The sequence below is a fragment of the Epinephelus fuscoguttatus genome, linkage group LG21 (genome assembly GCF_011397635.1).
Source record: "Epinephelus fuscoguttatus linkage group LG21, E.fuscoguttatus.final_Chr_v1".
Taxonomy (NCBI): Eukaryota; Metazoa; Chordata; class Actinopteri; order Perciformes; family Serranidae; genus Epinephelus; species Epinephelus fuscoguttatus.
In genome coordinates this window covers 39,582,632-39,605,639 of record NC_064772.1, presented here as the reverse complement: position 1 = coordinate 39,605,639, position 23,008 = coordinate 39,582,632, and the positions used below count along the sequence as shown (strand labels likewise).

The 23,008-nt window shown below is 44.0% G+C and overlaps 2 pseudogenes; both read left to right on the top strand.

Annotated features, from left to right (window-relative positions):
* LOC125882259 (uncharacterized) overlaps nucleotides 1-21,920 on the top strand; it is a 26,674-nt pseudogene extending 4,754 nt beyond the window's left edge.
* LOC125881641 (protein NLRC3-like) overlaps nucleotides 1-23,008 on the top strand; it is a 59,883-nt pseudogene that overhangs the window by 17,574 nt on the left and 19,301 nt on the right.

Here is a 23,008-nt window from a genome sequence, read left to right as displayed (position 1 = left end):
TGCTGGACTGGAGAGTCCACACTGTAGACTGGAGGCTCTGAGGTCAGTTCACTGACTGTAGCTTATGATGTTCTTTGTATATATTCAACACAACTCTCTGACTGAAGCTTCATATTTTTGGTTCATATATTTTGGGGATTTTGCTTGAACACAAATCTGAAGACTTCAGTTTTTCCAAATATTTGAATATTTGGTATTTCGGGAGATGAAAAGTTTGACAGGACAGTTTTTCAGCTTGTGGTCCATCAGTCAGTGAAGATGATGTCAGTACTGATGAGGCTGTAGAGTGTGTGAGGGATATGAATGAGGTTGTTGAAGATCTGATGACAGCAGATAAAAACAGGCTGCAGACACTTTGAGCTTCTGTGTAAACAGAGAGAGAGTGACAGGTTAGAGAAAGACAAGAAAGACATGAATGCAAAGCTCAATAAAGGTGAAGTTATGAAGTGTGGTGATGTTGATGATGTCAGAAGCTGATATGGCTGCTACAGCTGCTGTGGTGTGGTGTGCATTAAAGCAGAGCTCAGAGTAATAAACAGCAGCCTAACACAGGCCCAAACGTCCCAACAAAGAACCATCCAAGGTCTGTTTGAGGATTTTAGAAAGAAGCTGCAGAAGAAAAAGACTCTCTGCTGTAATGATGACAAAAAGGTGTCAGTGAGAGCAGTCATAATGTTTGTGATTCAGAGCAACAACAAACTGTATGTAGTTTTATAAAGTTTCTGTTCTCTAACAAATCAAACTCTATTTAAGAATCATCTAATCTTGTGTCCACCAGTAACTCTGTTAATGTACATATGACATGCGGCTGTTGTTTGAAGACACACTGGAACAAATGTGGAGCTCTCCTTTAAATGACATAAACCTACTGAGCTCCCAAATCCAGGAAGAAGAAGCTCATGTAATAAATGAAAGAATGAAGAGTTTGTAGTCCAACATGTCTGATTTGATATTGATCCTCTAATGATCAGCAGCATGTTATTAATCAGTGTTGACATGAATAGGTGTATGAATGTTGTGGTGACATTTGGATGATGTCTGTAGAAGGCTGACATTATGATGATCCACAATAACACAATGACAAAGTCACTCTACTCATTTTAGGGAAAAGTTCATTGATTAGGACATAGCAATGTTGAGCTACACATTTAAAACCTGAACACATCTGATTGGATTATTAATGGAGTTTTATCTTCATCATTTATTCTTTGACACTAAACTGCAGACATGAGGCTGATATTTATGAGGTCAGATCAGAACTGATGACATTTACACTGAGATTAAAATTGAGTTTTTAAAATGTCGACTCCAAATTTAAAACTGAAAAACAGGATTTAAACATTTGAAAATGACATTTGTGTGTCACATTTACAGTTTAGACTTCCAGTGTGGAGCTGTACTGAGCTGTACAGTAAGTGAACTAAGTGAAGCCTCAGCTCTAAGTGAAACATCAGGATGTTAGTGAAGACAACCTACACTTCCTTCATATATCACAATAAACTGGCCTTTAATGACTTGATCCTGTTTAACCTGTCAAAATCCCACATTTCATTCAGTCAAATCACTTCTTACTGTGTGTAATTATTGTAAATGTATTACATTTAATAAACACCTCTAATTCATGTCAATGCAGCAGATTTAAAACCTTAATATAACGAATCAAATCCTACACTGAATCACTCACTCCAAAGTCACTGCGTCTTTATTGAAGTAGCAGCACATTGTCATTAATATTAATGAGAGCTCTTTCACTTTTTGTATTTTACAGTTTTTAAGCTGCATCCTGTTGAGTTCAGCTGTTTGGAGTTTCCATTTTCTAAACTTCTACATTCTAAACCTTCTTCAGCTCTGAACACATTATTAAACACTGAATGATTTCAAGCAGGAACATTGTCTTCTAAACTTACATCTTTTATTCTTTATTCAGATTGAGTGGCTGCAGTTTGTCAGAGATCAGCTGTGTTTCTCTGGCCTCAGCTCTGAAGTCCAACCCCTCGCATCTGACAGAGCTGGACCTGAGCTACAACAAGCTGCAGGATTCAGGAGTGAAGCTGCTGTGTGATTTTCTGGAGAGTCCACACTGTAGACTGGAGACTCTGAGGTCAGTTCACTGACTCTCTGTTACTGTTGTAGATCTTACATGTTTAACAATTGAAGCTAATTTATGTACAAACATAACTTCTATCTATAAAGTTGTGAATGAACTTTTGTTCATATTTTCATGTTTCTTGTATAAATGTAGTCTGCAGTCACAAAGACTTGTATTTCTTTAATTAACAGTTGATTTATTGAATCTTTGTCAAACACAGCAGTTTACAGGAGAAAACACACAAGTGGAATATCAAAGATTAAACAATAGAATAGAATCAAATAAAGTAATAATCACACAGGACCAACTGTGTGTGAAATAAACACAACATTTACACACATTAGTACGCAGAAATTCAACTCCACATGTCTACACAGATGCACGTGTGCATTAGTCAAACATATGTGGTCATCAACCCACAACAGACTGTGAAATATTTCCCATGTAGCTCCTAAAAGCAGAGCAGCATTTATCAGAGAGATGTGGTTTTCTTTTGAGATTGAACATGATTTTTTCTGATGTCATGTATGAGGACATTTCTTTGAGCCACATGGAGACAGGGGAAGGATCTGCACTTTTCCATCATACAGCAATACATTTATTAGCAGCCATCATGGCCAGTTCGATCAAGTGAAGCTTGTTTCTTTTGGAGAGAGGGATATCAGATATGTTGCCTAGTCAGGCTAGTTTAGGTGAACAGGAGATCTCAAAGCCAATCATCTCTTGAAGAATCTCCAATATTGATCCCCAATAAAGTCTGAATTTATGACATTTCCAGAAGATGTGAATAAGGTTACCTGTCTCTGTTTTACATGGAGGGCAAAGATGTGAAATGGATTCATTGATCCTACGGAGTCTTTGTGGGGTCAAATAGGTTCTGTGGATAATGTTGAACTGTAAAAGCTTATGGCGGCTGTTCTATGAGAAGGATAGTGCTTCCTCACATATTGATTCACATCTACTGTCTTCAAAAGTACATTCCAGCTCCTGCTCCCATTTGGTGATTTAGGAGTTTAGTCTCTGTGAGGACCGAAATTCTGTTACATGTTGAGGACAAAATGTCTCTGTGGTTTTTAAAGACTTGTGTTTGTTAAAGAAGGTGTAGAAAATGTCCACTGTTAGTTGTTAATGGATTTAAAGGATCAATACAGTATTGATCCTCTAATGATCAGCAGCATGTTATTAATCAGTGTTGACATGAATAGGTGTATGAATGTTGTGGTGACATTTGGATGATGTCTGTAGAAAGCTGACATTATGATGATCCACAATAACACAATGACAAAGTCACTCTACTCATTTTAGGGAAAAGCTCATTGATTAGGACATAATAATGTTGAGCTACACATTTAAAACCTGAACACATCTGATTGGATCATTAATGGAGTTTTATCTTCTTTTATTCTGTATTCAGATTGAGGGGCTGCAGTTTGTCAGAGATCAGCTGTGTTTATCTGGCCTCAGCTCTGAAGTCTAACCCCTCCCATCTGACAGAGCTGGACCTGAGTGGAAACAAGCTGCAGGATTCAGGAGTGAAGCTGCTGTCTGATCTTGTGGAGAGTCCACACTGTAGACTGGAGACTCTGAGGTCAGTAGATGTTGCAGTCAGTCAGTGTTGATGAGCCTATCTGTTGTTCTCAGGTGGTGTTTTGGACGATACAGTTAGCATCCAATCAGAGATCCAGTATCTTCAGGTTCAGAGATACTTTGCTCAGTAAGAGCTGAAGGTGTGAGAGCAGATTGGAGCTCTGAGTTGGTTCAGGCTGAGCATCAGTGACTCATCCATCAGCTTCTTGGCTACCAGCTGACCAGTAACATCCAATCATATTCATACAGTATCTCCATTATAACCTGACACTTCTCACTGATCTTCTCCGAGAACCGTCACCTTATCGTGGTGGAGGAGTTTGAGTGCCCTAATGACCCTAGGAGCTATGCTGTCGGGGGCATTTTGCCCCTGGTAGGGTTTCCCATGGCAGATTGGTTCTGGGCGAAGGGTCAGACGAAGAACGGTTCAAAAGACCCTTCATGATGGTTATGATCAAGGACAAGTGTACCCGGCCCGGAGGGTTACCGGGGCCCTGCCCTGGAGCCAGGCCTGGGGTTGGGGTCCGTGGGCGAGCGCCTGGTGGTCGGGCCTTCGCCCATGGGGTCCGGCCGGGCCCAGCCCGAACCGGCTACATGGGTTCGTCCCCCTGCAGGCCCACCACCCGTAGAGGGATCCAGAAGGGTTCGGTGCAATGTGGATTGGGCAGCAGACCAAGGCGGGGGCCTTGGCGGTCCGATCCTCGGTTACAGAAGTTGGCTCTTGGGACATGGAATGTCACCTCTCTGGCGGGGAAGGAGCCGGAGCTTGTGGAGGAGGCTGAGCGTTACCGGCTAGATATAGTCGGCCTCACCTCGACACATAGTTCCGGCTCTGGAACCCTAGTCCTTGAGAGGGGTTGGACTCTCTCCTTCACTGGAGTTGCTCCGGGTGAGAGGCGGAGGGCCGGGGTGGGCTTTCTGATAGCCCCAGACTCTCTGCCTGTACGTTGGGGTTTACCCCAGTGGACGAAAGGTTGCTTCCCTGCGCCTTCGGTCGGGAACGGGTCCTGACTGTTGTCTGTGCTTATGCACCGAACAACAGTTCAGAGTATCCACCCTTTTTGGAGTCCCTGGGACGGGTGCTGGACAGTGCCCCAACCGGGGACTCCATTGTTCTGCTGGGGGACTTCAACGCTCATGTGGGCAATGACAGCGGGACCTGGAGGGGCGTGATTGGGAGGAACGGCCTGCCCGATCTGAACTCGAGTGGTGTTCAGTTATTGGACTTCTGTGCGGGTCGCAGTTTGGCCATAACTAACACCATGTTCAAACATAAGGATGTCCATCGGTGCACGTGGCACCAGGACATCCTAGGTCGCAGGTCAATGATCGACTTTGTAGTCGTATCATTTGACCTGCGGCCATATGTTCTGGACACTCGGGTGAAGAGAGGAGCAGAGCTGTCAACTGATCACCACCTGGTGGTGAGTTGGATCAGATGGTGGGGGAAGACGCCGCACAGACCTGGCAGGCCCAAACGAACAGTGAGGGTCTGCTGGGAACGCCTGGCGGAAGAACCTGTCCAGATGATCTTCAACTCCCACCTCCGGGAGAGCTTCAACCGCGTCCCGAGGGTGGAGGGGGACATTGAGTCCGAATGGGCCTTGTTCCACTCTGCCATTGTTGAGGCGGCGGTCGTGAGCTGCGGCCACAAGGCCGCTGGTGCCAGTCGCAGCGGTAATCCCCGAACCCGCTGGTGGACACCAGAGGTGAGGGGAGCCATCAGGCTGAAGAAGGAGGCCTACAGGGCATGGTTGGTCTGTGGGTCTCCGGAAGCAGCTGACGGGTACCGGCGGGCTGCGGAGCGTGGAGGCAAAAACTCGGGCGTGGGAGGAGTTCGGTGAGGCCATGGAGGAAGACTATCGATCGGCTCCAAAGAGGTTCTGGCAAACCGTCCGGCGCCTCAGGGGGGGAAGGCGGCAACTTGCTCACACTGTTTACAGTGGAGGCGGGGAGCTGCTGACGTCAAGTGGGGACATTGTCGGGCGGTGGAAGGAATACTCCTCAATCCCACCAACACGTATTCCAGTGAGGAAACAGAGACGGGGGTCTCAGGGGCGGGTCGTCCAATTTCTGGGGCAGAAGTCGCCGAGGTGGTGAAACAACTCGAGGCGGAGCCCGGGTGGATGAGATTCGTCCCGGATATCTCAAGGCTCTGGATGCTGTAGGGCTGTCTTGGCTGACACGCCTCTGCAACATTGCGTGGACATCGGGGCAGTGCCCTGGAGTGGCAGATCGTGGTGGTCCCCATTTTCAAGAAAGGGGACCAGAGGGTGTGTTCCAACTACAGGGGGATCACACTCCTCAGCCTACCCGGTAAGGTCTACTCAGGGTGCTGGAGAAGAGGGTCCGGTCGATAGTTGAACCTCGGATCGAGGAGGAGCAATGTGGTTTTCGTCCCGGACGCGGAACCGTGGACCAGCTCTTTACCCTCGCCAGGGTGCTGGAGGGGGCATGGGAGTTCGCCCAACCAGTCCACATGTGTTTGTGGATTTGGAGAAGGCTTACGACCGTGTCCCCAGGGGCATTCTGTGGAGGGTGCTCCGGGAGTATGGGGTGGGTGGCCCCTTGCTAAGGGCCATCCAGTCCCTGTACCGAAGGAGCATGAGTCTGGTTCGCGTGGCTGGCAGTAAGTCGGACCTGTTCCCGGTGAGGGTTGGACTCCGCCAGGGCTGCCCTTTGTCACCGGTTCTGTTCATAACTTTTATGGACAGAATTTCTAGGCGCAGCCGAGTGGTGGAGGGTGTCAAGTTCGGTGATGGGAGAATCTCGTCCCTGCTTTTTGCGGATGACGTGGTCCTCCTAGCTCCATCGAACAGTGACCTCCAGCTCTCACTGGGGCGGTTCGCAGCCGAGTGAAGCGGCTGGGATGAGAATCAGCACCTCCAAGTCCGAGGCCATGGTCCTCAGCCGGAAAAGGGTGGATTGCCCACTCCAGGTCAGGGGGGAGGTCCTTCCTCAGGTGGAGGAGTTTAAGTATCTCGGGATCTTGTTCACAAGTGATGGTAGGATGGAGCGGGAGATTGACAGGCGGATTGGGGCAGCGTCAGCAGTGATGCGGGCGCTTAACCGGTCCGTTGTGGTGAAAAGGGAGCTTGGCCAGAAAGCGAAGCTCTCGATTTCCCGGTCGATCTTCGTTCCAACCCTCACCTATGGTCACGAGCTCTGGGTAGTGACCGAAAGAATGAGATCGCGAATACAAGTGGCCGAAATGAGTTTCCTCCGCAGGGTGGCTGGGCTCAGCCTTAGGGATAGGGTGAGGAGCTCAGACATTCGGGAGGGACTCGGAGTAGAGCCGCTGCTCCTCCACATCGAGAGGAGCCAGTTGAGGTGGTTCGGGCATCTGGTAGGGATGCCTTCCGGATGCCTCCCTTGGGAGGTGTTTCGGGCATGTCCAACCGGGAGGAGACCTCGGGGCCGCCCCAGGACACGCTGGAGGGACTACATCACCCGGCTAGCCTGGGAACGCCTCGGGGTTCCCACGGAAGAGCTGATGGAAGTGGCTGGGGAGAGGACTGTCTGGGCTTTCTTGCTGAGGCTGCTGCCCCCGCGACCCGGACCCGGATAAGCGGAGGACGACGACGACGACGACGACTTCTCACTGATGCTCTGACTCTGATACGCTCACACCAAGTTTTTAGTCTTGTTGATTTCAGACTGAATGTTCATGTCTGTTCATTAAGAGGGGATTGGTTCTCCTCGTCACTGCTCAGATTCACTGAGAGCTCCCTCAGACAGCAGAGCCTTTTCTGACTGATCTAACTGTGTGAATATTTGCTATAAATGGTCACTTCACTGACGTTAGTGTATCTGAAATGTGTTGGTGTATATACGTCTCAGTTCTTCACTGTTAAAGGTTCATCTGTCACATTGACTGGAGTCCAGAAGATGAGGAGGAAGATTTGACCTCTGCTCATAAGATAACTGCTGTATTTGTGTTTATTCCTTCAGGGTGGGTGGCAGAGTATACAGAGCTACACCTGTCAGACATGAAGGAGGTGAGTAAAAGCCCACTGGAATACCTTAAAGAAACTGTTATTAAAGCAGGAGCATAACTGGAAGATTGTCTGCTGTGTGCTTTATGGTGCTGGTTAATCCCAGTAACCACAGCAGGTCTTTGTCTTTGTTCTGTTCTGCTTTGCATGTTGGGAAACATGATGTCTTGCTGCACCACTGTCTTGAATCTCTGTCTTACCTTGGTATCGACCCCTTTAGACTTGGTCTTGACTTAAACATGATGTTGTTCTACATTTGGACTTTATTGGAGGGTTTGTCAGTAGATACCAACAGGAAACATGGGGACAGAGACATGCTACAAAGGGCTCTGCTCGTCTTGAACTGGGGACGTTGCTGTTTCAGGTTTCTGAATGTTTGGTCTCCAGGATGTCCAAAAGTGAATTTGACATGTGCTGTGTGTCTTCTTCTGTCCATCTGATGTCTCTAATCACCCAGCTGATGCGTCCACGTCAAAGACAAACCTGGATGTGTCTGAGGACAGAAGAGAGGACAGTGTGGATGAAGAGGATCAGCTGTGTCCTGATGATCCAGAGAGATTGAAGCAGCAGCAGCAGCAGCAGCTGGTGTGTGAAGAGGATCTGAACACAAATATCAGTTTTTCACTTGAACATTTTTATTAATTTGTCAGTGATCAGACTGGGGTTTCTTAGTTTCACCCCCTCCAGGGTTTAATATTCCTTCTCTTCTTCATCCTCCTTTTCCTCTCACTCTCTGTTCCTTCCTCTTCCATCAGAAACTCCTCCAAACTCATTTCTACTCCCTCATCTATGAAACCAGCAGCTGCTGTCCAACAGAGTCCTGCAGGCTTCACTTGTGCAGGATCATTTCACTGAGTAATAACAATAATGGAGTCATTTTGACACAGAGCAGTGAAGTGATGAATACATAGTAAAGAGTAAACGTAGAGTAAAAACTGAAGCAGTGAGCATCCTGTCACCTGTACATAACTGGGAGAGTTGGGTGGCCAGTTTCTGCTCCCGTCTCAATGTGTTCTAATGAACTCTGTTTGTTCCTTTTTAAACTTTAGGACACGTTAAGTTTCACACCTGAACTGTTGACAGAGTCTGGAAAGACTTCATACAGGTAACCACATCAGAATATGCACAATACTTCAACCTCATCAACTCCTTCAACACTTACACTTTAACCTCCACTTCACCTCCTTTCATCACTTACACTTTAACCTACACATCACCTCCTTTCAACATTACACTTCACCTCATTTCAGCACTTACACTTTAACCTACACTTCACCGTTCCACAAGGTTCTGTGCTCGGACCAATCCTATTTACTCTATATATGCTTCCTTTAGGTAACATCATTAGAAATCACTCTATAAATTTCCATTGTTATGCGGATGATACTCAGTTGTATTTATCGATGAAGCCAGAAGAAAGTAATCAATTAACTAAACTCCAAAACATAAAAATCTGGATGAGCACCAATTTCCTGATGTTAAATTCAGACAAAACTGAAGTTATTGTTCTTGGCCCCAAACAACTCAGAGACTCTTTATCTGATGACATACAGTACAGGCCAAAAGTTTGGACACACCTTCTCATTCAATGCGTTTTCTTTATTTTCATGACTATTTACATTGTAGATTCTCACTGAAGGCATCAAAACTATGAATGAACACATGTGGAGTTATGTACTTAACAAAAAAAGGTGAAATAACTGAAAACATGTTTTATATTCTAGTTTCTTCAAAATAGCCACCCTTTGCTCTGATTACTGCTTTGCACACTCTTGGCATTCTCTCCATGAGCTTCAAGAGGTAGTCACCTGAAATGGTTTTCCAACAGTCTTGAAGGAGTTCCCAGAGGTGTTTAGCACTTGTTGGCCCCTTTGCCTTCACTCTGCGGTCCAGCTCACCCCAAACCATCTCGATTGGGTTCAGGTCCGGTGACTGTGGAGGCCAGGTCATCTGCTGCAGCACTCCATCACTCTCCTTCTTGGTCAAATAGCCCTTACACAGCCTGGAGCTGTGTTTGGGATCATTGTCCTGTTGAAAAATAAATGATCGTCCAACTAAACGCAAACCGGATGGGATGGCATGTCGCTGCAGGATGCTGTGGTAGCCATGCTGGTTCAGTGTGCCTTCAATTTTGAATAAATCCCCAACAGTGTCACCAGCAAAACACCCCACACCATCACACCTCCTCCTCCATGCTTCACAGTGGGAACCAGGCATGTGGAATCCATCCGTTCACCTTTTCTGCGCCTCACAAAGACACGGGCGGTTGGAACCAAAGATCTCAAATTTGGACTCATCAGACCAAAGCACAGATTTCCACTGGTCTAATGTCCATTCCTTGTGTTTCTTGGCCCAAACAAATCTCTTCTGCTTGTTGCCTCTCCTTAGCAGTGGTTTCCTAGCAGCTATTTGACCATGAAGGCCTGATTCACAGTCTCCTCTTAACAGTTGTTCTAGAGATGGGTCTGCTGCTAGAACTCTGTGTGGCATTCATCTGGTCTCTGATCTGAGCTGCTGTTAACTTGCGATTTCTGAGGCTGGTGACTCGGATGAACTTATCCTCAGAAGCAGAGGTGACACTTGGTCTTCCTTTCCTGGGTCGGTCCTCATGTGTGCCAGTTTCGTTGTAGCGCTTGATGGTTTTTGCGACTCCACTTGGGGACACATTTAAAGTTTTTGCAATTTTCCGGACTGACTGACCTTCATTTCTTAAGTAATGATGGCCACTCGTTTTTCTTTAGTTAGCTGATTGGTTCTTGCCATAATATGAATTTTAACAGTTGTCCAATAGGGCTGTTGGCTGTATATTAACCTGACTTCTGCACAACACAACTGATGGTCCCAACCCCATTGATAAAGCAAGAAATTCCACTAATTAACCCTGATGAGGCACACCTGTGAAGTGGAAACCATTTCAGGTGACTACCTCTTGAAGCTCATGGAGAGAATGCCAAGAGTGTGCAAAGCAGTAATCAGAGCAAAGGGTGGCTATTTTGAAGAAACTAGAATATAAAACATGTTTTCAGTTATTTCACCTTTTTTTGCTAAGTACATAACTCCACATGTGTTCATTCATAGTTTTGATGCCTTCAGTGAGAATCTACAATGTAAATAGTCATGAAAATAAAGAAAACGCATTGAATGAGAAGGTGTGTCCAAACTTTTGGCCTGTACTGTAGTTTCTCTTGATGGCATTGCTCTGGCCTCTAGCACTACCGTAAGAAACCTCGGAGTAACATTTGATCAAGATTTGTCTTTTAATTCTCATTTAAAACAAACCTCACGGACTGAATTTTTTCATCTGCGTAATATTGCGAAAATTAGGCCTATCCTGACCCGAAAAGATGCAGAAAAATTGGTCCACGCTTTTGTTACCTCTAGGCTGGATTACTGTTTTCCCCGTTAAAGGGTTTTTTTGGGGAGTTTTTCCTGATCAGCTGTGAGGGTCCTAAGGACAGAGGGATGCTGTATGCTGTAAAGCCCTGTGAGGCAAATTGTGATTTGTGATATTGGGCTTTATAAATAAAATTGATTGATTGATTGATTGAAATTGAAAGGAGGTGAAGTGAAGGTTAAAGTGTAATGATGAAAGGAGGTCAAGGGGGGAAGGTCTATGACATCATCAAAACCATGTACAGACATATGAAATGTGCTGTTAAAATTAACAACATGGAAACAGATTTCTTCCCCCAGAGTAGAGGAGTAAAACAGGGCTGCAGTCTCAGTCCCACCCTCTTCAACATCTATATCGATGAATTGGCCAAATCACTAGAACTATCTGACATCCCTGGTCTCACTCTGTCTGACACACAGGTTAAATGCCTACTGTTTGCAGATGATCTCATATTGCTGGCTCCATCAAATGAAGCACTACAACAGCAACTGGATCATCTGCAAACCTTCTGTCAGACCTGGGCCCTGACAGTTAATCTGGACAAAACCAAAATTATGATATTCCAGAAATGACCCAGGGGTCAGGGAAACCAAACCAGGTTTCTCCTGGGCTCTCATGAGGTGGAGCACACACACGACTACACATACTTAGGACTACACATCACGTCCACGGGAAACTTTAACCTGGCTGTTGATGATCTCAGAGAGAGGGGAAGAAGGGCTTTCTATGCTATAAAGAAATCTTCAAACATTAATATGCCCATTAGAATCTGGCTCAAAATATTCAAATCTATAATTGAACCAATTATTCTGTATGGTAGTGAGGTGTGGGACCCTCTTGGGGTCCCATTTTGAAAAATGGGACAAACACCCCATCGAAATCCTGCATACAGAGATTTGCAAGAGCATCCTCAGAGTGCACAGGAACACCTCCAACAACGGGTGCCGAGCTGAGCTAGGCCAATTCCCCCTTTTAATTAGAATTCAAAAAGAGCCATCAAATTTTATAAACACCTTAAAACAAGTGACCCCAACTCCTACCACTACAAAGCTCTGCAATGCCAAGAGGAGAACATGGAGAAGAGCCCCCTCAGCCAGCTGGTCCTGAGGCTCAGCTCCTCTAACACAAGACCTCAGCACAGCCCTCACACAATCTGGACCCACCAAATTATAGAGAAACAAAAAGAACATTACATTAACTATTGGACATCGACCACAAAAACGCATAAAGCAAACTTCAGTGTTATTTGGCTCTAAATAGACAGTACACGGTGGCAGAATATCTGAGCACCGTGACTGATGAGAAACTGAGGAAGACTTTGACCATGTACAGACTCAGTGACCACAGCTTGGCCATAGAGACGGGCAGACACAGGCAGACCTGGCTGCCCAGAGAGGACAGGTTGTGTGAGCTCTGTCCACACAGACAAGTGGAGACAGAGACACACTTCCTGTTGCACTGCAAGCAAGTATGAACACATCAGAGCCGACTTCCTCTCAAAATAAAACATAAAGTCACTGACTTTGATTCTCTGCCTGATCAAACTAAAATGCAACACATCCTCGGAGAGAACAGAGTCAGCAGCTTAGCAGCAGCAACATATGTCAGGTTATGCCACAGCCTGAGGGACAACCATCACAACACCTGACACACCTGTCTATATTTACAGTCCTTGTAACTCACCATCTACATTTTTCTTTATTCATTTTTTTTCTATATTATATATTGGTGTATTGTATTGTAGATTGGTGTATTTTGTATTATATATCATATATTTAATCTTTTTTTAAATAGTTTTCTGACTTACTTTTACTATTGTACTTTATTTGTAAATTTTTAATGCCTTTGGCAATATTGTTAATCTACAGTCATGCCAATAAAGATTATTGAAATTGAAATTGAAATTGAGAGAGAGAGAGAGAGAGAGAGAGAGAGAGAGAAGGAGAGAAGGAGAGAAGGTGCCCGGTGTATTATAGGGGGGTCCTCCGGCAGACTAGGCCTAAGTCAGCCTAACTAGGGGCTGGTACAGGGCAAGCCTGAGCCAGCCCTAACTATAAGCTTTATCAAAGAGGAAAGTCTTAAGTCTAGTCTTAAATGTGGAGACGGTGTCTGCCTCCCGGACCGTAACAGGAAGATGATTCCACAGGAGAGGAGCCTGATAGCTGAAGGCTCTGGCTCCTGATCTACTTTTGGAGACTTTAGGGACCACGAGTAACCCTGCGTTCTCTCACAGTGTTCTGGTGGGATAATAAGGCACTATGAGCTCTCTAAGATATGACGGAGCTTGACCATTTAGAGCTTTATAAGTTAACAGTAGGATTTTAAATTCAATTCTGGATTTTACAGGGAGCCAGTGCAGAGAAGCTAAAACAGGAGAAATATGATCTCGTTTCTTAGTTCCTGTTAGTACACGTGCTGCTGCATTCTGAATTAGCTGGAGAGTTTTTAAGGACTTACTAGAGCTACCTGATAATAGAGAGTTACAGTAATCCAGCCTTGAGGTAACAAAAGCGTGGACCAATTTTTCTGCATCTTTTCAGGTCAGGATAGGCCTAATTTTCACAATATTACGCAGATGAAAAAAGGTTTGTTTTAGAGACATGTTGATGATTTAGATGAAGAAATCACTGCAGTCAATTCTTGAAGAGAAATTGGGGAGAAGCAATCTAAATATATATTAGGTCTTACAGCTGTGTTTGAGGTTAGATAGGTTCTATCTGAGGACAGGAGGTCATGAATTTTGCCTCTAATAGTTAGAATTTTGTCATTAAAAAAGCTCATAAAATCATTACTGCTAAGGGCTAAAGGAATACAAGGCTCAATAGAGCTTTGACTCTCAGTCAGCCTGGCTACAGTGCTGAAAAGAAACCTGGGGTTGTTCTTATTGTCTTCTATTAGAGCTGAGTAATAGTTTGCTCTGGCATTGCGGAGGCCCCTCTTATACGTTATAAGACTGTCTGCCCAGATTAAACGAGATTCTTCCAGTTTGGTTAATCGCCAATTCATTTCAAATTTTCGTGATATTTGTTTTAACTTAAGGGTTTGAGAGTTATACCAAGGAGCGAACTTTCTTTGCTTTTTTAACTTCTTTTAAAGAGGAGCTACAGAGTCGAGTGTTTCATCACTTACACTTTAACCTCCACTTCACCTCCTTTCATCACTTACACTTCAACCTCCACTTCACCTCCTTTCAGCACTTACACTTTAACCAACACTTCACCTCCTTTCATCACTCACATTTTAACCAACACTTCACCTCCTTTCATCACTCACACTTTAACCAACACTTCACCTCCTTTCATCACTTACACTTCAGCCTCCACTTCACCTCCTTTCATCACTTACACTTTAACCTCCACTTCACCTCCTTTCATCACTTACACTTCAACCTCCACTTCACCTCCTTTCAGCACTTACACTTTAACCAACACTTCACCTCCTTTCATCACTCACACTTTAACCAACACTTCACCTCCTTTCATCACTCACACTTTAACCTCCACCTCACCTCCTTTCATCACTCACACTTTAACCTCCACTTCACCTCCTTTCATCACTCACACTTCAGCCTCCACTTAACCTCCTTTCATTGCCCTTTCCCACCTCTTCAGCACAGTTCAGTTGCTTTCATGCTCACAGCCTGGGTTTAATGAATGTTTGATTTCAGTTAAATGTTATTTTGGTTTTGACTCTTTTAATTTCCCTTCAGTCAGTTTTTAGAGTGTGTTTGCCAGTTTTAGTTCAGTTGTAGTTTTACAGTAGTGTTTGTTTGTTTATTAGGGACAGGTATAACATCTCAGACGTTTACTACACATACATATAAAATACATGGTTGGAGAACTCTATAGGAACGGCTTTAAATCTTTGTGCTGCTTTAGTGTCTGATGTGAAGCAGCTGTGGCACAGCGCCATCTCCTGGAATGTCAAGTCACCTTAATTTCTGTGGTTCAATTTAAGGAGAGTTGATGGAAATTCATGCGGTCTCCATGTTGTGGTGAAATATTAGAGCTAAAAAACTGAAACTGAAATTAATTAACATTTATTTGTATTTTACATGTATTAGTTTTTGAAGCAGTTCAAACTGTTTTAGTTTTAGTTTCCAGTTTAGTTTTAGTTCTTATGTAGTTTCAGTTTATTACAAATATTTTCACTGCTGATTTTAGTTTTAGTTTTAGTTTACTATGATAACCCTGCTTAAAGCATCAGTATACTGCATCAGAACTGCAAGTCAGATGGTCCAACAGCTTCAGAAACCCCTCCACACACACTTCACCTGTCAGTTCGACTCCTTTCAGTGTATACTGTTCACTTTGAACACTCATACACTTCATACTTGTGCAGCTGCTGCTTCACTCTATTGTGCACAAAGTCAGTTTGGTCTCCAACTTTTAAGTGATGCAACAATCACATTTGTAGTTTTTCTGAATTCTTACCAGGACAAAAGCTGGATGGATTTAGTGTTTGTGTTGCCTGGCAGATGCTGTGTGCACTAACCTGACTTTAGTCCCAAATTTGTTCCACCGAGGTTTTTTAGAATCAGCAAGATTGTTTTTTGTTTAATGTTCAGGTTGAGGTCAGGACACCTGATCAATCACCTAAAGAATCAATGATGTGTCTGTAGGACGATGGGATGGATCGCAGGTTGTGACCTCACAGAAAGGAAGATGACATCATGTTAAACACCACGTACAAGATGAATAAAAACATAGAGCGTCTGCACGGCTCAACTCAACACATCATTGACCAACAGACTGAAAGCTTGTTGTAATCAGTCCTTCTGTGTCCTACAGGTTCAGGTGTCCTGGTCCAGGTGTGTTCCACTGTGCTTTGACTGGACTGGTGTTTGTTATGGCTCAGAAGGCGGAGCTGCTGTACAACACTGTCCAATGGGATAATATCGTCCTCCAGTCAGCTGGCAAGATGGCTGCAGGGCCGCTGTTCGAAATCAAGTGTTCAAAGGAAGCTGCTCTCTGTCAGCTCCACCTCCCACACTGTGAAACAAAGGACGGTAAAGACATTACTGTCTTCAATGTGAAAGAAATAATGAGTGAAAATGCAGAGATTTGTGTTCATGTGTAGCACTACTTGTTAAAACTTGCTGCATTCAGTGACATGCATGATGAAAATGTAATGGAGTGGAGTGAAATGCAGACAGATCATGTGTGAAACAGAACAATGATAGTAAATTAGGTGAGTGAAGGACAGAGGCCTTAGATTCATTTTAAATCTCTGGACTCGAGTAGTAAGAAGTGAATTAAGTAGATGAACCTGTTCGCAGTAACACAAAAGTTTAACAGCTCTTTTCTTTCACAGCGTTGCTTACTGATGGACTGTTGTCTGTCGTCCACATCACTGATGATGGAATGAGCATCTTGGAGCAGCTGGAGATTACACACACTCATGTGGTTGTGAAGGTCCGTCACCTCTCTGCCTTCGGCCTGATCTGGGATCCCATGAAAAGGCTTCTGAACATCATGCCGCCAAAAACTTGCCAAGTTCTGCTGTTCCTCCGACCTCCGAGCAGAAGACATCAAGTACTCAATGTATTACTGCTGCCCAGCAACGTCCCTCTAACTGAGGTAAAGCTATCTGTCATACGTGTCACCATCTGCCTAAACTCTTGTTTTAAGACGCAGCTGTTTCAACAAAGGAGATTCAGGTCAGTCACACTTTGCTTCTGTTCTTTATAAACCTTCTCATGCTGTGGTAAGAATCAAAATCAATCTGAACTCTCATGTCTCATGTATTTCTGCCTGCCAGGGTCATTTGTGATTCTTCAAACAGGAGGCGTAAAAAGTCAGCAGTGGCCTTAACAAGTCCAAAATGAAATACTGAGTATTCTAAACAGAAAACAACCTTTGTAATCTATATAAACTTAATGGTTACCACTGTGGGGAAAATGTTAAAAACACTTGCAGTGATGGATCACTCTGCTGACAAGTCTTACAGAAAGAGTTCATAAACTTCTAACACTTGTGTATTTATTTCAGTTTCAGTGAAGTACACACAACACACAGTGATGTAGGAAGAAGTTTTTTATGGACTCACTTAGTTCCAGAAACTGAAAGAAGAATTTAGAAATGACCAGCTGAGAGAGGAGGTTTACGGCTCCTGGAATTGCAGTTGGAATTAATATTTGCTGAAACTATTATTTCACTTGGTTGGAGGATGTGAATCACCCTCCTGGATGCAACTTGAACGTCACATGTTAAAGGTGGAGTAGGGCATTCTGGAGAGAGATTGATTTTTGAGTCTTGTTCTCGGGGGCCGGTTGGACAAAGCACTTAAAGTTAAGATTTTCCTTTAAGTAAAATCAGTTGCACAAAAACATCTTCAAGTCTTCTCCTCAGGTTTTTCTCCTTATCTTGGTCTTATATTTAAGGAAATGCTTAAAGTTGGTGAAACCGTTGCACAGACGACCTCAGCAACTAAACTGAGGTACCTCTGACTGCATCTTAATGGCAACATGGCTGAGTTTATGGTGACAAGTGAGGAAAATGGAGGAACCCTGAGAAGAATGTTCAGCATGGGTTTCCTCCAGGTGCTCTGACATGTTCTCCCCGTGTCAGCGTGGGTTTCCTCCAGGTGCTCCAGCTTCCTCCCACAGTCCAAAGACATGCAGGTTAATTGGTGACTCTAAATTGTCCGTAGGTGTGAATGTGAGTGTGAATGGTTGTCTGTCTCTATGTGTCAGCCCTGTGATAGTCTGGTGACCTGTCCAGGGTGAACCCTGCCTCTCACCCAGTGTCAGCTGATAGGCTCCAGCTTTGGTGATTGGGCTCGAGTACTAACCCCAAGTGTTGGTATTTTATCACCTAGGAATGAGACTCAACAATCATCCACTTTTCTTCAGAACTGCCTGCTCCACCTTCATATTTTAATTTATATTATAATACAGATACAGTCAGTTAAGAATGAAGAAATGATTTCCCTTGTCACCACTTGCTCAAGTTCTGTTCAAGACAATGTTGGTTTTAAATAATGAGCTCCAAAGAGCAAACCTGTAACTGGTGATCTGTGTGATGATGAAACACCAGTGACTTTCCAACAGCTGAGAGATTCCTGTCTGTTTCCAGCAACACACGTGTATTAACATTTGCATCATTCATCAGGTCACAGTTCAATGGATCTGTAGAGAGGCTGAAAAAGGGATAGTTGTAAATCATGTGTCTATAATGTTATAGTGATGTTGAAATGCTCTGTTTTTATATTTGTTTTTATTCATTTGTCTCTGCAGTGCTGTTGAATTATTGAATCTATACTTTAATGTACTGACAGTATATCCTCATGATTATGTCTGTGCTTTAATTTGATTGTGATTTTCACTGTCAACATTTTCTTTAAATGTATTGTTATGAATAATTTGAGCTGACTCTCTGAGCATAAACCTCCTAATGATCCAAATGTCCTGTTACTGAAGGTTAAAAAGAACCAAAGCCATAATAAGTACATCGAGGTCGCTGCCCACTGTCGTCTGAGCTTTGGTCAAAGTTACAGGGTCCACTGTGAACCTGAGGCCTTCCAAATACAGCCTGAGGTGAGTCAAGTCACTTCAACACTTCTAATGGTCACAAACACAATGATCATGTTGGCTGATCAGGAAAGTACCAGATAAATATTTTCAACAGGTTGAAAAATGACCCGTTGCTTCTGGTTTTCAGTACGAACAACTTCACTCAGATTATGGACCAAATTACCATCCAACATTTGAAGTTTTCCTCACTACCATCCCAGAGAACCTGACTTTGGTGATCCAGGACCAAGAGAGACAAGAAGTGTGGAAACGTATTGTGGATCTGACAGGTAAAGGCTTCACCGTCCTGCAGCAGCACTCCACCTGATGTCACAGTTTAGACCTCAGTGGTAGAATAGAAAACAATCAAAGAGATGCATTTTCACATGTTATTCTTTAATTAGGCTGCAGCTCATTTGCAATCCACACTTTTCTGTCAGAAAGCCACGACTGGGAGTGTCTTTTGGTTGTATTGAAGAAAGCAAAGTGAAGGCATTTTACAAACTGTGACTGGAACATTTCAATCAAACAATATTAAAAACCAGGAAGAAAGAAGATGTTTGGTCACAGAGGTGCTCCACTTCAGCTCAGTCGTTCTCTTCATGTGAAATGGTTTAACTGGTGTTTGGCATCTTAGCTCTGACCCTGTCACGTCCTGCAGTGTTCAACCTGTTCAGATACACATGAGCAGATGATGAAGCATTAGACAGACCCTGGTGACTGTGTGGAAGAAGAGAGATAGATACAGAGATACAGAGAGATAGATACAGAGATACAGAGCGTGACGATGTCTTTACAACGTTTTTCTGTTGGCTGACCCTGAAGTTAGTGTCGCCCTGGTTCCCTCGTCAGAAAGCCAATGGGATTTTTCCTTGTTTCAGGTATTCATCCATCTTCAGTCTGTTTCCTGATTTGTTTTGTAGGTTGGGCCTTTCAAATCTGGACCCTACCCACTCCCACTCTGTCTCGGAGTGTCAGTCCGTTTGTAGTCTCCTTCACAGCTGAATGAAGCTCCAACATCAAGGTGTAGGATGTAAATACAGCAGCAAACTGTGGGACACTCCTCCCTCTCTGAGGACGTAAAAGAGCTGTTGTTATGTTTGGTAACCATGGAGAAAAGTGAAGTTACCCCCATTTTATGTTCTTTATATCTCTTTGTCTCACTTTATTGGATTCATGTTGCTAGTCGGTTTGGGACGGCACTCTGTGTAGTGGACACGTGACACGTGGCGGGAGCGTGGAGACAGAGTGGAAGTGGGTAGGGAGAGGGTGCAGGCGGTGGTTCTCTCCTCATGAGTCATGTTGTGTTCACTTCCTGCCTTTGTCCGTTTGCCGCCTGTTTTCTGTCAAGTTAATGTTCATGTGTTTGTGTCCACTTCCTGTTTTATTTTGAAATGTGGTCTCACTGTGTTTAGTGTTACTTTTACTTCATGAGTTTTCTGGCCTTTGTGGATGACCTCATGTGTTTTACCTGTGTCTTGTTTCACTCACCTGTGTGTAGTAAGTAATCAGCCCTTGTGTATTTAAAGCCCAGTGCTTCCCCCGTCAGTTCATCCCCGTGATCATGGTGACTCTGCTCCGTCTCCTGTCTGCTCTCTTGTGTTCATCTCAGTTGGCTTTTAGTTTAGTTTTGGTTCCTCTTTCTGCTGGACTTTCAGTCACCTGCCTTTTGTTCCAAGTCCACCTGCCCACTGCTCTGACTTTGGGTCCTCATTTCAACCTGCAGGTAGTAACTCACCTGAGCAGCAGAGGGAGGAGGACGGAGGACAGGGGGAATTACAGATACTGGCTCACGTCTGTGTTCTTCATCCTTTGTAAACTTCACTCAGTATTGTGAGGCCTGTTATGGTGTTGACATTTCAGATTTGTTTCCAGTGAGATATCATTAAATGTATATAGTGACTTTGCTGTTGTAAACATTACTGCTGCTGCTCGAGAAATATTTAGTCATCATGAAAATATTATATTTGAACTCTATTCTGAATTCATTCTTCTAAAAAAATACGTTTTCTTGTGTAATTTACAACATTAGTTTTCTCAGAATCGCTTTCATATTCAAGCAATATTGATATTGTAGCTGAAATATCCTTCATCAGATTAAATCAAATCAGGAAGTCACTGGTGATACGCATTGGTTATTATATAAATGTCTTTTCCTCGGTTATCTTCCAGGTTCAAGAGGACAAATTCCACAGAGGAGCGTCCCAGCAGAGGACAGCGTCCCAGCAGAGGACAGCGTCCCAGCAGAGCAGAGGCTGTTCTCAGTTCGGACACAGTTTGTAAACAGAGTGTCTGATCCTAATCTGAACCAGCTTCTGGATAAACTCCTGGAGCGTCAGGTTATAAATGATGATGAAATGCAGTCGGCCAGAGCAAAACTCAGAGCAGACAAAGCACGACATGTGATCGACACGGTGCGGAACAAGGGAACTGAAGCCAGTTCAGTTCTGATCGCTGCTCTCTGTGAGGTGGATCCACATCTTTCGAGAGTGCTGAAATTAAGCTGAAGCAAAAACAAGAAACTGAGGAGTGTGATGATGAATCTCTGTAAGAGCTGACTGTTTCACATTACTTACTGTCATCTTTGAATGAAAGGTTTTAATAAGTGGACTTTCACTCTGAAAGTGACTGAGATAAAGAGGCAACAGATAGGATTCGTTTTTTTTCTGGATTGGCGCCACCTAGCGTCAGCGGTGTTGCGTCGCACTGTGGCAACGACCAAATTGAGCGTGGGGATCAGAGATAATGAATAAAATGCAGGCTGTAAAGCCACCAGTATACCTCTATGTATATGTAGAATGAGAAGGTGTGTGGACACTCTACTAAATAAATGAGTAAAGAGACCGAGCAACAATTATCAGATTTATCTGAAGAAAAAACAAATAGTAATGCAAATAATTATAGCAGAATGTACAGTACCAGTACAAACAGCTCACAGTAAATGATACCAATATGTACAGTACCAGTACAAACAGCTCACAGTGAATGACACCAATATGTACAGTACCAGTACAAACAGCTCACAGTAAATGATACCAATATGTACAGTATCAGTACAAACAACAGTAGACACGTAAGGGATAATGTATAGTGAGCCGGTGACTGTTGGCTCACTATATTAGGCTGCCCTCACATTTATGGCCAGTGACCGACATGATCTCCCTGCTCTCCAGGCCAGCTTGGGAGAGCTGTGTGGACTAATGTTAACTGACAACTTAGCTGGGCGTAACTTAGCTGGGCGATGTCCGTGGATAGCTGCCTCCGTGAGAAGAGAACAGAAGGAAGGGAGGGGGGTATCACTGTCCGAGGGCTGCCGTAGAATGGCAACCAGGATGTCAGCCGACCGATTTGCGATGCTGGCCAGCTAGGAATGAACTAGCAGCCAGTACAGTCCAGTCCTCTCTGGTCTAGCTAACATTTAGCCGTGTTACTTACTGATCCATTAGAAAGAAAGCTAGCTGGACATGGGTTTTGAAGCCTCTTTGGTCACGGAGCTCCCTCCATCTCTTGAACGCCTGACTGAGGTTTACTCTTGTTTTCCTCTTCTTTTATCACTCTCCTTTTTGCTCTTCTTTGCCTCCTCACACAGAGGAGCTCCTTTTCTTTTGCTAGGCCGTTTTTCACTTGTCTCCAAACTTTGTCCGTCTGCCATTGTGCTCGTGACTCAACTATCTCATGCCCAACTCCTCATAAGGACCAGCTCCAGTCCCTGATTGGCTGACCGACCAGTTTCACAATACATGACGCGTTTCCTGCCGTAAAGCAGATTTTTCCGCAAAATTTCGGCACCGGTGGCAGAAGCTTATTGCAAAGATTGCAAAGCCACTAAGTAACCTATGTAAACGCTGATAGTCTGATTTTACTGTGGACACTACCCTGTGCAACCCACATTATTTTCATCATGATATATTTAGGAAAAGATGCTGTCTGTGGCCTCTTTAACAGGGAGGGAGAAGAAACGGGACAAAATGTCCGTGTTGTTTCTCTCTTGTTGTTCCTCAGAACTTCACTGATGGACAAAGAAGCTGCAGCTGGAGCATCAGATAGATGTGAGAATCAGAAAAACAGCAGATGTCTGAGTGGAGCTTATACACCTGATATTTAGAGACACTGCTTCACATCCTTTGACATGTTTACAGCCTCTGATGTCAGTGATAAAAAGAGAAACAAACACTGTTTAATGCAGCGTGGCTTTTTCAGACTTGAGGACTCTTGGTTCTGTATCATATTGTTGTGTTTTGTCTTTAACATGTGTCGTTCTTCTTGGGGTGACAGAAACCTTCATAGCTGGGCTTTGACTGAACGCTCTTAACTGCACGGTTCCTTCACTTTAAAAACATCATGTATTTCTTATTGTTTGTCATATTTTTATATTTGATGTCTCTTGACTTTTGCACAGTATGTTGTTCTGCACCATATTCTGTGTATGT